Source organism: Erinaceus europaeus, chromosome X, assembly GCF_950295315.1.
Source record: "Erinaceus europaeus chromosome X, mEriEur2.1, whole genome shotgun sequence".
NCBI lineage: Eukaryota > Metazoa > Chordata > Mammalia > Eulipotyphla > Erinaceidae > Erinaceus > Erinaceus europaeus.
In genome coordinates, this window is record NC_080185.1 from 12,141,190 (window position 1) to 12,156,915 (window position 15,726).

General features: G+C 38.9%; 1 pseudogene; it reads right to left on the reverse strand.

Annotated features, from left to right (window-relative positions):
• Nucleotides 1–14,912: 14,912 nt before the first annotated feature.
• On the reverse strand, nucleotides 14,913–15,096 carry LOC103125592 (H/ACA ribonucleoprotein complex subunit 3-like; annotated as a pseudogene).
• Nucleotides 15,097–15,726: the final 630 nt, after the last annotated feature.

Sequence of the window (15,726 nt, forward strand, 5' to 3'; positions counted from 1 at the left end):
TGTTAGATTACTTTGTTTATATATGATGGTGTGTGACAGGGAAAGGTAGATTCCATCTGTCTCACTGGCCAGTTTGGTGTCTATGATGCCAATATAAAGTCTTGCTGCTGTGTTTCCAGTCTCTAGAAAATAATTATATTAGAAAATTGCTTTTTCTAGAGTGCTCACAGAACATGCAGTATTATTCTCTTAATCAGGTTTTGGGTCCTGAGTAGCTCCTCCTTCATCCATTTTCCATTCACTGACCACCCATGCCTGCACCTATAAGTTTCTTAAGAAATCCTGGTTCTGCTCCCCACCTGCAGGGGAGTCACTTCACAGGCAGTGAAGCAGGTCTGCAGGTGTCTGTCTTTCTCTCCCCCTCTCTGTCTTCCCCTCCTCTCTCCATCCTATCCAAGAACAACAGCAATAAAACAAGGGCAACAAAAAGGGAATAAATAAATACTAAAAAAAAAGAAGAAAAAACAAAACTCTCTATTTAAAATAAGAAATCCTAGTTCTAATTGTTGAATTTTCAGGTGACTCTCTCCCTCTCTCTCTCTCTCTCTCTCTCTCTCTCTCCCTCTCTCCTTCTTTTTCTTCTTCTTTTTTTTCTTTTTGAGTAGGTGATCAAGGGATAAAAGTGCAGCAGTTGTTACTCCCTGGATACTCCTCTACCAGAAGTTTCCTGGGATTTATTTTTCTAGCTGGCTTCTGGGGTTTGAGTAGACCACAGGGTTTTAGTTCTCATCTAGGTTTTTTTTTCCTTAAACACTGGCAAGTGCTTTTGGTCAGCTCAATATTCTGTTGTCTTTGAGTTCATAGTTTAAGCACCTAGACCCACCTTCCTGCTAGTGGCAATGTGCTCACCTGCATAACTCCCAAAATGGTCCCAGCTGCCACTAAACATGGCTTCTTAAGTCATGAGAATCTCTTCTTCAACACTTTTGCCTTCCACTTACCTGTATGACTGCACTCACCTGTGGCTAATTGAGTTTCTATAGTAATTCCCATTGTAATTTGGTAAGTTTTCAGGTGATTTTTTTTTGCTTTATCTAGTTGATCAAGGATACAGTATGAGACAGCTGCTTCTCTGTGGCCATGCCTCTAAAGTTTTAGCAGCATAATTTGTGATAGCCAAAACTTGAAATCAATCTAGATGTCCACTGGCAGGTGAGTGGCTAAGAAAATGTAGTATGCAAACACAATGGAATACTACTCAGCTGTTAAAAATGATGCAGTCATTTTTCTTTGCTTCATCTTGGACAGAACTACAGACATCATGTTATGTGAAATAAGTTGGAAAGAATGGACAAATACTGAGTGATCTCAGCTATAAGTCAAACTTAAGACATAATAACACAGAGAGAAATTACAAAGCGAAACTTGGAATGAGTGTGCTGTATTGCACCAAAGCAAAGGATTCAGGGAAAGGAGAGGGAGGGAGATGGTGGAAGGAAACTTAAGGACCTGTTATATGATGCATGGAGAGATGAGTGATTGTGCCCATTTGTCTACAACTGCACTATAAACCATTAATAACCTCCCCAAGTAAAATAATAAAATTGACCTTTAAGGTTAAAAAGACTTAGAAAGCTTTGGCATTTGAAAAGTTATATTTGTGTGGAATGATTTAATTAATCTTATTGAATTTCAAACCTAATGGAATTGAGCAGTTGGTAAGAATCAATGAAGTATTATATTTTAAAAGAGAATTTCAAAAAGCAAATGGATCCTCATAAGGACACATAGCATAAGTTGTTTACGAGGTAATTAACACTTGTTTTCTCAAAACATTTATAATTACATTTTATGTCCATTTATTTTTTTTTGTTAACCCCTTCTCTCAGTGTTCTTTTGACTATCTTTTTTTCTTTTTTTTTTTTGTTCTATGTGCTTTCCCTCCTATCATTTATTACTGTGAAGAACTCATGCATGATTTCTTCTGTCTTTGTGAAAATCATCACATGATATTACAGCATTATTTGTCTTCTAATATGACCAAACCTCATTTTGATATATCAAACTTCAACACATGGAATAAACAAAGGCTAGATAGGCTATAGATAGTTGTGTGAATGGTGAACTTGATTTTGGGTCAAGAAGGATCATAATCAATGATCTTGCCATTGATCAGCAGGCAAATACTTATGAAATTTCACTGATTACAGATTTTAGTGACCTAGGAGAAGGTTGTTATTCAACACAGCTATTCTAAAGTTTAAATTCTTTTGGTGTAGATTCTACGAATGGTATTTTAAGAGTTTTCCTCATTCACAGAATAAACTTTAAAGCATGTGTTTCACTTATGGCCACTAAGAAAAGGATGCGAAAGGAGATCTAAGAATGCAGTCATACTAAGTAAGAAGAAGGCTTTGCATCACCCAAAGGGTAATAATTTGATAAAATATCTGAAGGAGTTAAAGGGATGAGCCAAAGAGATAAATGTAAACTAAATTCACTTACCAACTTGGTAATATTAACTACTTATCTCTTCCTTACCTGGAAACTCAATTCTGATCTTTTCCCCATTGATTTTATTTCTTCCTTTTCTAAAATAAATGATCACTAGTTTGCCATTATGTTTCTAGATTATGAGACATGTTTCTTTCCAACCTTCATAGAATCATTCTAGAAATATTAGAATTAGTCCTTGGGTGTCTTGCTAGAATATTAAATCTTATGCCTTCTCCTTTTTTACCAGTAAACTTTATCCATTATCTGAAGCTCCTTTGGCATGAAATCTTTTCTATTATAGAACTAGAACTCCCTGGGAGTTGGGCGGTAGTGCAGCAGGTTAAGCGCAGATGGTGCAAAGTGCAAGGACCAGCAGAAGGATCCTGGTTCGAGCCCCCGGCTCCCCACCTGCAGAGGAGTCACTTCACAGGCAGTGAAGCAGGTCTGCAGGTGTCTATCTTTCTCACCCCCTCTCTGTCTTCTCTTCCTCTCTCCGTTTCTCTCTGTCCTATCCAACAACAATGACATCAATAACAACCAGAATAATAACTACAGCAACAATAAAAACAACAAGGGTAACAAAAGGGAAATAATAAGTAAATAAATATAAAAAAAAGAACTAAAACTCCCTATTAGTTATATTTAATTCTAACTAAGAGTATGGAACTGTTCAGAGAACTCATACAGGCTCATTAAAGCTCCCACATTCTACATATATGATAACAGGAAAGCCACCCTTGGACAGTTACCCTACATGGAGTAAACAGTAGAATTTGAACTCTGTTTCATCTACAACTCCACTTTCAGCCTTTCCCTCTCACTTCAACTAAGCAAAGATAGCCAGATAATGGCTATACAATTAGATTTGGACTTCTTCCTTTAATTTTTTTTATTATTTAAAGCTTTATTTAACATGATTGAGGAGAGAGAGAGACATTGAGGGAGAAGGGATATAGACAGGGAGAGAGGTAGAGAGACACCTGAAGCACTGTTTTCCTCCTGAAGTTGAGGATCAGAGGTTTGAACTTGGGTCCTTGCCACCTCCCAGCCCCTGACTACTTTTCTTTGCATGGCTTTATATTGGTATTTGAGCCTCTTACTTGATACAGTGGGGGAAATGTGCCACCTATTATTGGGGGTCTTTAATAAGTGTAAGTACAAAGAAAATGACACTTTAAAATCCTGTAACATACATATTTCTGAATTTCTTCCATCACTCCTTCTTATAATTTCCTTTCAGTTTTCTTAGAAAACAGTGTCTGAAATTGTTATTATTTGATGAGATAGAAAAAAAATCCAATGATTTTCTTTATGTGCTAGTGAAAAGTCAAGTTTTAAGAAGGCTTGTTTCTTTATCTTATGGAATGTGGTAATACAGTTAGCCCGAGAGGATCATAGATTCGTAATGATGGATGACTACATGTCTATTAGAAAGGACACACAAGAAAGCATGACCCTTGAGTTTAGTACTATCTCTTCTATGGATTTTTTGAATGGTATGGGAAAAAATAATCGACTCTGTACGTGTGTATTTAGTCCTGTCAGTTATAGAGAGGTGTTAAACTCAACCTTTCCCATCAGATCAATCCATAATACACATTATTTACTCTTGAAGGTATAAATGAACAAGAGGACCTTATAATAGTGAACTATATAGAATGTGTAAATAACTTAATGTAAGCTCTACAACAGCCCTATAAAACTATGCAACCACTGTCTTTTCTTTATAGAGACACTGTGACAGAAAGTGGTGGTTTCACCCGAGTGTCTAGTGCTGCAGTTTATGCTCATAATGGTAGCAGTGTGCTCATTGAACTTGGAGAGAAAGGATGACTTCTAACCTTCCCTGTGAAGACTTTTCCCATCTCCTCCGAGAGTCATAATGAATTTGACACTTTAGACTTACTCTTCATGAGGACTTGTCTATGACAAGCTAATTTGCACCTCTTGCATAGGATTCCTGTAGCCAACTGTAGACATTTTGGGATCTTCTCATTAAAAATTAGGAATTGGTCTGAATGGAGGGGTATTCATGAGTGGGTTCTTTATAAGGATACAGATTCCTAGTCCCTTTCCCTGGGGAAGAGATTGAATAAGTGGAGAATGGAATTTGGGGCCGTATTTCTTACAAGCACCCCTGGCAAATGGTGAGGTTTCTGTGTAGACTGTGAACTTTAGGACAAGACCCAGTGTGCAGACCTCACTTGCTTTTTTACATTACTGCTGAGCTAAATGTCTTAGATGAAATTACTGTTCAGTAGTAGTTCAGCAAAAAGTCGTACCTAGCTTTCTGAAAACCAGAAAGAGTTCTCCCTCTGTCTGTTGAGTGATCATCGTGACAATTCACTTGATGCCCTTGGCATGATGACAGTATTTTCATATAGATTAGGAAATGTCTAGCTACCAAATGTTGACCAATACTTTTGAGGTGGGGGGAGGGGGACTTTGAATGTTCTAAATGGAGATGTCAGAATCTGTGGGGAAAAAATGTTTTCCTGTGTAATTGTTTCATTATCTTGAAATAGGCTGTGTTTCTTCTCCAGAAACTCTGCTATTATTAAAGATCAGAAATGCATCTTTGGAGACCAAGCTTAGGGCAAAGTGTCAAAGCTGTGGATGTCACTGACATGCAGAATGGCTCCAGGCAAGGCACTAAACCTATTTCTGTCTTTCTGCTAATTTATTATCTGGAACTATAGCATTTACCTTGTTTCAAGGGAATGTGATGCTCATCAATCAATACATGAGATACATCAAGTTGACTCTTAAATAAAAATTTAACTCTTATTATTTTCTGCTGAAATGAAGAAATTAAAGTGGCCTTATTTTCTAGTTGCTTAAATGTCTTGTGGTAACTGATTCTGTAGGAAAGAGACATTAGCTGCAACCAGAGTTTCCATTACAAGTTGTAATTTGACAATCTGTTAGGCTAGAGCCTAGAAGAATGAATAGGCTAGGGGCTTTCTGTAGTACTCAACACCAAGCAGTGATCGACACTGAATACCGGGATAATTCCCTGGTATATTCCCTAAAGTTAGAACAAGTTCAGAAAGGGGCATGGTTTTCTTGGGTTCACTCTGTCTGTTCCTTGACATCTGACATCTGGGTTGACCTGAGGCAAAGTGTCCCACTCATCATCCTCTTGCCCCATCCTAACATATGCTTAACATGGTTTTAGAGTCCCCTTGAACTTATATCATTATAAAGATGGTACAAAAGTATAAAACTGAGTACATGATGTAGATTAGAATGAGAAATCCAGTTCATAGGTAGAATTTAAGAAATAAGGACAAAAAGTGAAAACACAGTGAAACTTTGACTGAGTGGGTTGTACTACATCAAAGCAAAGGACTCTGTGGAAGAGTCCTTTTTTCAACAACTGTACTGAAAGCCATTAACCCTCCAATAAAATGTTAAAAACAAAAGTCATATACTGATAAAATACAACTTCCTATACAGGGTAGAGAATTTCTCTTTGCAATCTGTAATTCCTCCTGATTATAAGATTGTTGGCTGAACTCATTCCCCTCAGCTTAGTTTTGTCCTTGTGCCTTTAAGGGGATAGGGGAACACTTAGCCTCAGCTTAGATACTGATATTTACTTGTTTAGTTATTTTTCATACTAGATAGAATTTATGGAGTGAGGGATATTTGATGTTGAGGTTTGAAATCAGAGCCTCAGACATGAAAATCTCATGTTCTCCTGATTGAGCTAGCTACATGGTCACTTAGTTTTTATTTTTTAAGAGGGAGAGGGAGAGACAGAGAGGAGAGATTTCACAACACTGCTCCACTCTTCATGGAACTTACCCCTACATGCTGGTTTCTCACATAATGAGATGGTGAGGTCATCTGCCCAGGGAAGTCAGACTTTTTAATGCATCCTTGAAATTCTTAGTCTTTGCCAATGATTCAGACATATAGACAGCATTGCTTCTTTAAATATGCTCTTCTTCATGGCACTGGGAATAGCTGTGTGTTGCTTCAGATTCTCTCTCTTTGTTTTGTTTTGTTTGTTTATTTATTTATTGCCACCAGGGTTATCGCAGGGGCTTAGTACAGATGTACAAAGAATCCACTGCTCCCAGCAGCCATTTCTTTCCTTCCCTCCCTCCCTCCCTCCCTTCTTTCTTTCTTTCTTTCTTTCTTTCTTTCTTTCTTTCTTTCTTTCTTTCTTTCTTTCTTTCTGTTTTATCCGATAAGACAGAGACAAAAGGAGAGGGGAGTAAGGGAGATAGGGAAAGAGAATAAGAGAGAATGTAACCACTGCAGGTAGGGAGCAGTTGGAGGGAGGGCTCAAACCCTAGGTCCTTGTGCTTGGTAATATGTGTGCTTAACTGAATGTGCTGCTGCCTAGCCCAGTTCTGTGATTTCTCTCTGCTGCCTCAACTCTACATAGAGATCTCTCTGTCAAGGGCAAGATCTGATTCATGTGTGGCAACGAATGAGCATTTTATACCACTACTTGGGGCTGGAGTCACTTCTCCATGGAGTCTAAATGGATGCAGGGTTTTCTGTGTCAAGGAAGGAATCTTTGACATTCAAAAGTGATTTGCTATCCTCTTGTGACTGTTAAGTACCATGTGCCCATGTGCAGAGTGAATAACTGTAGGTGATGAGTGGTGAGATGAAGCTGCCGCCAGGGAGCAGCTTAGTTCTTCAGCCAGCTTCTACCTCATGCCCTTGTCTTGTACTGTGTCTCATGACTAGTCTTTGGGTCCAACCCTATAAACATTGTGGGTCCTGATGACAGGGACTATGTGTATCTCATTCACTGTTGCTTCCCCAGCATCTCAGATGGGCTCAGAAGCAGACTGTTATAAGTAGTTGTTCCATCAGTGCCTCATAGTGAGTATGGGTTGATGGTAGAACTCTGGACAGGATGTAAAATGGCCATGTGAACCATCCCTAAATATTTCCTATCCGATAGCCTTATTTTAATCAACATGAGCTTCTTGGAATATCTAGGGAAATTTTTCTCTCTCTGTCTCTGACCATCTCTAATTAGCGATTTAATAGTGATTTACAAGATTGTAAGATGATACAGGTATAGTTCCACACCATATCCACCAACACCAAGATTATGTGCCCCCACCCCAAGGATAACTACTATAACTATATTACTATCAAGGTCTTAGAGATAGTTTCCTTTTTTTTTTTTTTGCAAGCTCGTGTATTTCATTTCTTTAGATTACACATATGTGTGAAATCATCCTGCAGTTGTCTTTTACCCCCTTACTTCATTAGGCACAGTGATCTCTAGTTCTATCCATTTTCAGCCAACGGACACAATAGCATCTTTTAAAATTGCCAAGCAGTACTCCATTGATTGTGTGTCTCACAATTTCTTTACAGAGTGATCTGCTCCTCTGCTGATGGACATTTAGGTTTTTCCATATTTTATCTTTTCTGAATAATGCAGCTATGAATATAAGGGTGCATATGTCCCTTCAAATTAGTGTTTTCATGTCCTTTGGATAAATGTCTGGGAGTGATATTGCTGGGTCATAAAATATTTCCACTATTATTTGTTTAAATATTCTCCATACTGTTTTTTATAATGACTACATCAATTTTATTCCCACCAGAAGTGTAACAGAGTTCCTCTTTCTCCACATACTTGCCAACATCTGTCTTGTCCTGTTTTGCTGACATAAGCCATTCTCACGTATGAGGTAGGATCTCAGTGTGGTTTTAATTCACATTTCTCTAATAAGTAGTTAAGTGGAACATTTCCTCATTTGTCTGTTGACCATGTGTATCTCTTCCATAGAAAATAATCTATCCATATCTTTTTTCTTTCTTGCCTCCATAGTTACCACTAGGGCTTGGTGCCTGCACTATGAACTCACTGCTCCTGGAGGCCATTTTTTCCATTTTGTTTCCCATCCTGTTATTGTTATCATTATTCTTGTTGTTGTTATTGCTATTGTTGTTATTGGATAGGTCAGAGATCCTTATGCCAGGATCCTTATGCCGGTCCTTGCACTTTGCTCCATGTGTGCTTAAGCTGCTGTGCCCCTATCCATATCTGTTGTCTAGGGAAATTTGTAATTTACTATTTTGTGTTCTCCGATACTCACCTTTGCTTCTATTTAAGACATAAGACACCTCACATACTGCTTCCTCATCTTAGTGGGGGGGGGGGGTTACAAGAAAACAAGGCAGGCAGGTGGAACCATACACAAGTCACTTACATGAAACACACTGAGAAAACAGAGAAGCAGATAGAATGTTCCTCTTGCTGGCAAAATTGTGGGTCTTAGAAGTGTGTAACAGTTGACTGGAGAGAGAGAGAGAGAGAGAGAGAGAGAGAGAGAGAGAGAGAGAGAGAGAGAGATTATCTCAGAGCTGAGCTGATAATGCTAACATGGTAACACTTAAAGGGTGGTGTGACGAAAATTGTATTAAAATTCTGAAGCTCTCTGAAAACAGTCTAAGCAGTTTAAAGAGTTGCTGCACTACAGCTGTATATTTGTATCATATTCAGTTTCTAGCTCCAACCAGGTCTTGTGAATTGAATCAGAAAACAGTTCAACTAGGGACTGTGCTTTGTAGTCATAGATTCTTCCTGGGCCCTGACCACAGAGTTCTTAACAGAATAAGTACTAAATATATATTTTTTTCTCTTCCTTAGAGAGCATACCTGGAATATAAAATTAGATATTTTATCTAATTCAGTCACATCCCTTGCAAAATATACTTCTGTGTCATATTCCTGAATGAATGAAAATCAGTGTCCACGATTTTATGGTTTGTTATCCATCGGTTGTTCTTACTCTTTTCATGAAGCAGCTCTGAACAAGGATGGTATATGTGTTCCAGAGTTCAATAAAATGAAATTTACCTTTATAAAAATGTTTTAGAAATATATGAGCTATTTTTTTTACCTCATTTAGACTTACTGTCTTTGTCAGTTGTAAAAATAAGTAGCACAGTGGCAGTCCATATTCCTTTGAAACTTTTTCCCTAGAGCCAGCAAAAATGGCAGTTTTGAATATATAAAAGAAAGAGAGAAAATTTGTGCATTACAAATATCTATCCTCCTTTAGCTGTAAGACACCTTTTGTATTCAGTTAACTATCTTTGCTTACAAATGATTGACGATGAGCCTCGAGGACGTCCCTCTGTCTGTCTTGCAAATAGGTGTTATTTGTATGTTCACACTGTTAACCTTGTGTTTTTGTACTCCCAGCTGGTGATTTTGTACCTCAATCCAAGTCAGAACTTATTGTATTAATCAGAAATGTGTTTTTCAAACTCTGATTTGTATTAGGGTCCAGGCAGTATGGGATCTGGCAGATATTACCATAAATCAGACAGCTTGGCAGGCATCTTACATAAGTGGGTATAGAATTCAGAAATGACAAGGATTGCTGCAGGCACGTGGTCCCTAGAGGTCAACATGAGGACAAAATTCTAGCCAGAGAGACAGAAGGGGAGTGCCTGAAGACTAAAGATTAACTTACTAAGTGGGGAGGGGGGCAGGTAGTGGCGCACCTGGTTAAGTGCTCACTTTAGAGTATGCAAGGACCCAGGTTCAAGGTCCTGGTCCCCACCTGCAGGGGAAAGCTTCATAAATGGTGAAGCAGGGCTGCAGATGTCTCTCTGTCTCTTTCCCTTTCTATCTCTCCTCTATTCTCAATTTCTTTCTGTCTCTTTCTAATAAATAAAATATTATAAATAAAGAATTAAAAAAAAAGATTAGCACAGTAATTCCAGCAATAGGGGTGGCATACAAGATTCCTAGAGACAGGAACACCTCTAGGATTCTTCAGACATCTAAATATTTTCACCTTCAAAACTAGGTAGGGAGTCGGGCGGTAGCACAGCAGGTTAAGTGTACATGGTGCAAAGCACAAGGACCGGCATAAGGATCCCAGTCGGAGCCCTCGGCTCCCCACCTGCAGGGGAGTGGCTTCACAAGTGGTTAAGCAGGTCTGCAGGTGTCTATCTTTCTCTTCCCCTCTCAGTCTTCCCCCTCCTCTCTCTATTTTCTCTCTGTCCTATCCAACAACGACGGCATCAATAACAACAATAATAACTACAACAATAAAACAACAAGGGCAACAAAAGGGAAAAATAAATAAATATTTAAAAAACTATTTAGGTGGGCTTCCTACTTGGATTTAATACAGTAAGCTCTTCAGAATCACCTTGTTGTACTACCACCTGGTCCTCTATTTATTATTATTATTATTATTATTATTATTATTATTATTATTATTATTAGAGCGATGCAGAGAAAAAGACACAGAAAGGCCAGAGCACTGTTCATCTCTGGCTTATTATGGTGCTGAGGATTGAATCTGGGATATTTGGCCCCTCAGGAATTAAACTGTCTTTGCATAACCATTATCCTATCTCTCTAGCAACCCTTCCCCCCCACATTTTTTAATGTGCTTGTATAATACCTTGAATTTCCCCTACATTTGCACTTCTCACATCTAAATTGCACTTCTCACATCTAAATTGTATTAATTACTTTCAGCTTTCCTTACTGAACTGCTAGTTCTTTCAGGAACTACTTTATCTGATCTGTTTCCCTCTTTTAGTCACGTAGAACTGGAATTAGTACCTAACAAGTAGCTTTTAGTATTACAGACTGTGTGAATGCGTGAAATAACAAATACTAAGTAAATGAGTGAATGAATGAGAAAACAAATAAAGTTCTCGAGGAGTCTTTGATCCATTTTCAAGTGGCATGTTCTGCTAACGTAAAAATCAGGAGTCAGGTGAAAGGCAAAGTGCATTTATTTGGGATCAAAGAATAGCAATTGGGGTAAACAGATCCAGGTAGGGTCCCAAATAATGTCCCAAGGAGGGACAGAAGTCAACATTCTTATCATAAAAAGGATGAGGTCATGGTTTGCTGAAAGGATGACAGGTTATAATGCCTGTGTGAAGGGGGCACAGGAGAAAAGCATCTATACTTTTAGACAGAATAGTCTAGTTCATGCGGGAATCTTGAAACAGTGGTTGTTTGGTCCATTCCAGAGGTCCTGTGGTCTGGTTTAATTACAGTGGTTAAGTGGTTTCTCTGCTGTTGCTAGTTCACACCCATTTAAATATGGCTCCACTTGGTTTATCTTTTCCCAGTTCATACAGTCTAGTCTGATCTAGAACTCCACTGAGATGCCCACTTCATTCAAGAGCTTTCATTACAATACTGCCTTTCCGAATTTTCAGTCTTCAAGGGAAGGAGAAGGGGAGCTCTGATCCTTTTTAACCTTATATGTTCTGTTCTCATTATAATTAGTCTGTGACAGGGCTCAATAATATAGATAATTCTGAAGCACTCTCCAGAATAAACTGAGCCAATAAGAACCACTTGGAACATAACTAAAATAGACTTCCTAGGAAAGTCAGGTGGTAGTGCAGTGAGTTAAGCACAGGTGGCTCAAAGCGCAAGGACTGGTAAGGATCCCGGTTTGAGCTCCTGGCTCCCCACCTTCAGGGGAGTCACTTCACAAGCGGTGAAGCAGGTCTGCAGCTGTCTATCTTTCTCTCCCCATCTCTGTCTTCCCCTCCTCTCTCCATTTATCCCTGCCCTTTCCAACAACCACATCAATAACAACAACTACTACAATAAAAAAAACAAGGGCAACAAAAGGGAATAAATAAATACTAAAGAAAATGCCACCATAACGCTGGCCTGACTTACCTGGGCCTTACCAATGTGTCCTGGAATCCCAATTCCCCAGAGCCCTACCTCACTAGGGAAAGAAAGAGACAGGCTGGAAGTGTGGATTGACCTGTCAACACCCATGTCCAGTGTAGAAGCAATTACAGAAGTCAGACCTTCTACCTTCTGTACTCCAGAAAGACCTTTGGTCCATACTCCCAGGAAGATAAAGAATAGGGAATCTTCCAATGGAAGAGACAGAATACAGAACTCGGTGATGGGAATTGTATGGAATCATACCCACTATCTTACAGTCTTGTCTGTCATAGTTAAATCACTTAAAAAAAAAAAAAAAACACTTGTAAATCTGAATTCTGAGTCTAGGCAAAAGCAAATACCAAGTGAAAACTGAGCAGAAAAGAAGTTCAGTCACATGTAGGAGAAAGAAATAATTAGGCTTTTATTTTGGTGTCCCAGCTCATGCCTCATGCCTCAGATGCTACCTAGGGGGCAATGGCAGTATTTTCTTTCTCTGGTTTGTACAGTCATTCTAAGTACCATCTATGGAAACAGTTTGTAAGAGAAGACACTGTCTTTGTCTCATGTAGTAAGTTGTTCTAAGGAAACTCTCCAATTCAGAGGAAAGGGTCTGGGAAAGGAATTTGCAGTGTGGAACCAGAGGCAATGGTGGTTGACTGCTTCCTAAAATAAACATCTTTTTCTCTGCTTTAGAGGTGATGGTATTATGGGACTCTCTATGTAAAGTCTAAATGAGGAAAATAGAAGCACAGCTCTGGCATAGATTCTTGCCATCCATATTTAAATGGCTTAAATGCCATTTCATAGTCTGCTGCATTTAATGTTTCTCATATCTCTTTTCCTTTTTTTTTTTTTTTACTGTCAAATGCAATCCCCAAATCATTTATTTCTTCATAGTGAAGGATCCCTAAACCTCTTGTTCCGGGAGCTTCCTTTAGCCGTCTAACTATTGAAATCACCAGGCTCATTTTTTATCCTGTCACTTGCTCCCATTTAATTATAACTCAAGTTTAGCATTTCCACCTTTTATTTTGCTTTATATTTTTTCTGGGGGGAGGGGACTGTGTAGATATCATTAAGTAAGGATAAATTAAAAAATAAAGCAGGTCCAGAGAGAAGAAAGTGCTTGTCAACCCCTAGCCACAAAGATAAATATCAGTTTTACAGTCACTCGCAGGAGAGGTTCTTCAAATAAATATACCCACAGAATAATTTTAATTTAGGATTCAAGAAAGTCTACTTAATCCTAAAAGTCATACCGATTCCAATTTCAGGGCTGGTGAAGAGTAGGTCACTGAGATTGGAGTGTGATTTCTGAGTCACAGTATAAAGAGACAGAGAGAATCCATGAGGATCTTGACATATACATATGTGGCTCCATTATATTGTCATTGCTTCAAGGGATACTGTTCAGCTCCTGAATGCTTCTTGGCAGTTTGGCTCCAGAATGCCTGCCACCACTTTGATGTCTCCGCAGGAATATTTCCTATCCTGCAGTAGAAGCTGTTGCCAAATAGGTTTCAGTGAGCCTTCCCTCCCAAACTGACCTAAGCCCAGTGTGACATGAATATTTTTGTTAGGATTACATGGGACAGAGAGCAGGGGTGGGGAGAGAAGCAAACTGAGCACATGCAAAGGACATTTACCTGATTCACAAAGCTATGCTTTTGTTTTGTAGAGTGAATCATGGTGATGTTGATAGCAACCATATAACTCAGACTGATGAGAATGATAGTTTAGATGCCCTACTGATAATCAAAGCTTTATGAGTATCATTTACTAATTAATTTCCACCATGTTTCATATTACTCTATGCAAGAAAGAAAGCAATTGAATTAAAATGTTATGCTGATGGAAGATTAGCATTCTTTATTAGGAGATATTTGAAACAGTATTGTTCTACATACCATCATAGTGTATATCTAGTGTCAAATGGGAAAATGTAATTCAAAGGTTTATTTATTTTTTTTACTTGAGGGTTATTGCTGGGGCTCAGTACCTGCACTACGAATCCACTGCTCCTGAAGGATATTTTTCCCATTTTGTTGCCCTTGTTGTTATTGTTATTATTATTGTTGTCATTGCTGTTGTTGTCATTGTTGGATAGGACAGAAAGAAATGGAGAGAGGCGGGGAGACAAAGGGGGAGAGAAAGATAGACACCCGCAGGTGGGGAGCCCGGGGCTTGAACTGAGATCCTTATGCTGTCCTTGCACTTTGTGCCACGTGCATTTAACCCACTGCACTACTGCCTGACCCTGAAATAAAAAATATTAAGATAAATGGTAATCAAAATATTTTACTATGAAGTAGAAGGACTTGACCAATAGAAAAGTTTGAGTACTTTCTAAGTACTAAAGAGGTAAAAACAATTCTCAGGAGATAGCGCAAAATAATTTTAGTGCCTGAGGCTCTGATTGCTCAGGTTCAATTCCCAGTGTCACCATAAAGCAGAGCTGAGTAGTCCTCTGGTAATAACGAAAACAAAAACAAGAACAAACAACAGAAAATAAACCAGAAACCAAAGACATTTCACTGGGATTCTGTGGTAGCCCATCTCCTCGAATTGTTCAACTTACTATCTTTTTTTTTTTCCTTGTTCAAATCATTTCAGTAACCTGGCAGTGATTAGAAGTATGAAAAGATCTAAATGTACGCCCTTGAGGGGTGATGCTACCATGATTGCCACATACAAGCAGTGATGAGCGGGATTCCGGAGCAAAGTTGGGAGGGAGCCTTTCCAGCCCGGGACTGAACCATGGGGTCTCTGAGTGCAGCTTGTAGTGGAAGAGGCAAGAAACTTCCAGGGACTTTCACAGGACTGGGAATGGTTGCTGAGTCATTAGTACCTTGAAGTGTCTCTTGATGGTGATCCGGTGTTGCGAGTGTGGAGAACCGGGTGGGATGGGCGTAGAGCGTCTGCTGTCCATTGGGATCGAACTTCTTCAGAGTATAGACCCGCTCTCCCTGTTCACTGAAGTAATACAGAAGAAACATGATTGCAACGAAGCAAGACCTTCCGACCATGTCTGCAGCACAATCTGTTCAGCTTATTATCTTTACGATATTTTCTGGTTTTTTGTATTTTTTTGCTTCTGTATGTAGAACTTATACAAGCTGTGACCAAAGGCAAAGCCATCTTGTTTTATGATCCCCAAACCACAGTCTCTTACAGACCCAGAATAGAAAGTCATTTCTGGTGAGCTCATCCAAGCTTTAGCCTCCGCAGTTCCTTTTTTTGCACAAAATGAGTTGGCTAGCATTCCAACCAAGGACCATAAACCAGCAGTGCACAGAGATACTGAGAATAAAGATATATTTAGATAGATTGCATGGATTAAAGCAGCCCAAACCATCTGTCTTTAACACAGAAGAATGTCATTTTCTGCAGTCAGGGCCCTGGGTTTTCCAGCAATGTCTCAACGTTTAAAGATTCAAAGAGGTGCTTTAACAATTAGACGTGCATATCATTCACAGACAAGTAGTGCACATCTGCTTCTCTTATTATAGACTTTTATAAACTCATAAAATTCTTGGTTATGGTTTCAGAAATAATTTATGGACTTTTTTTTTTCGTTCCTGCTTCCACAGAATCTGTTAATGCTACTATTCTAAGCACGCTATTTT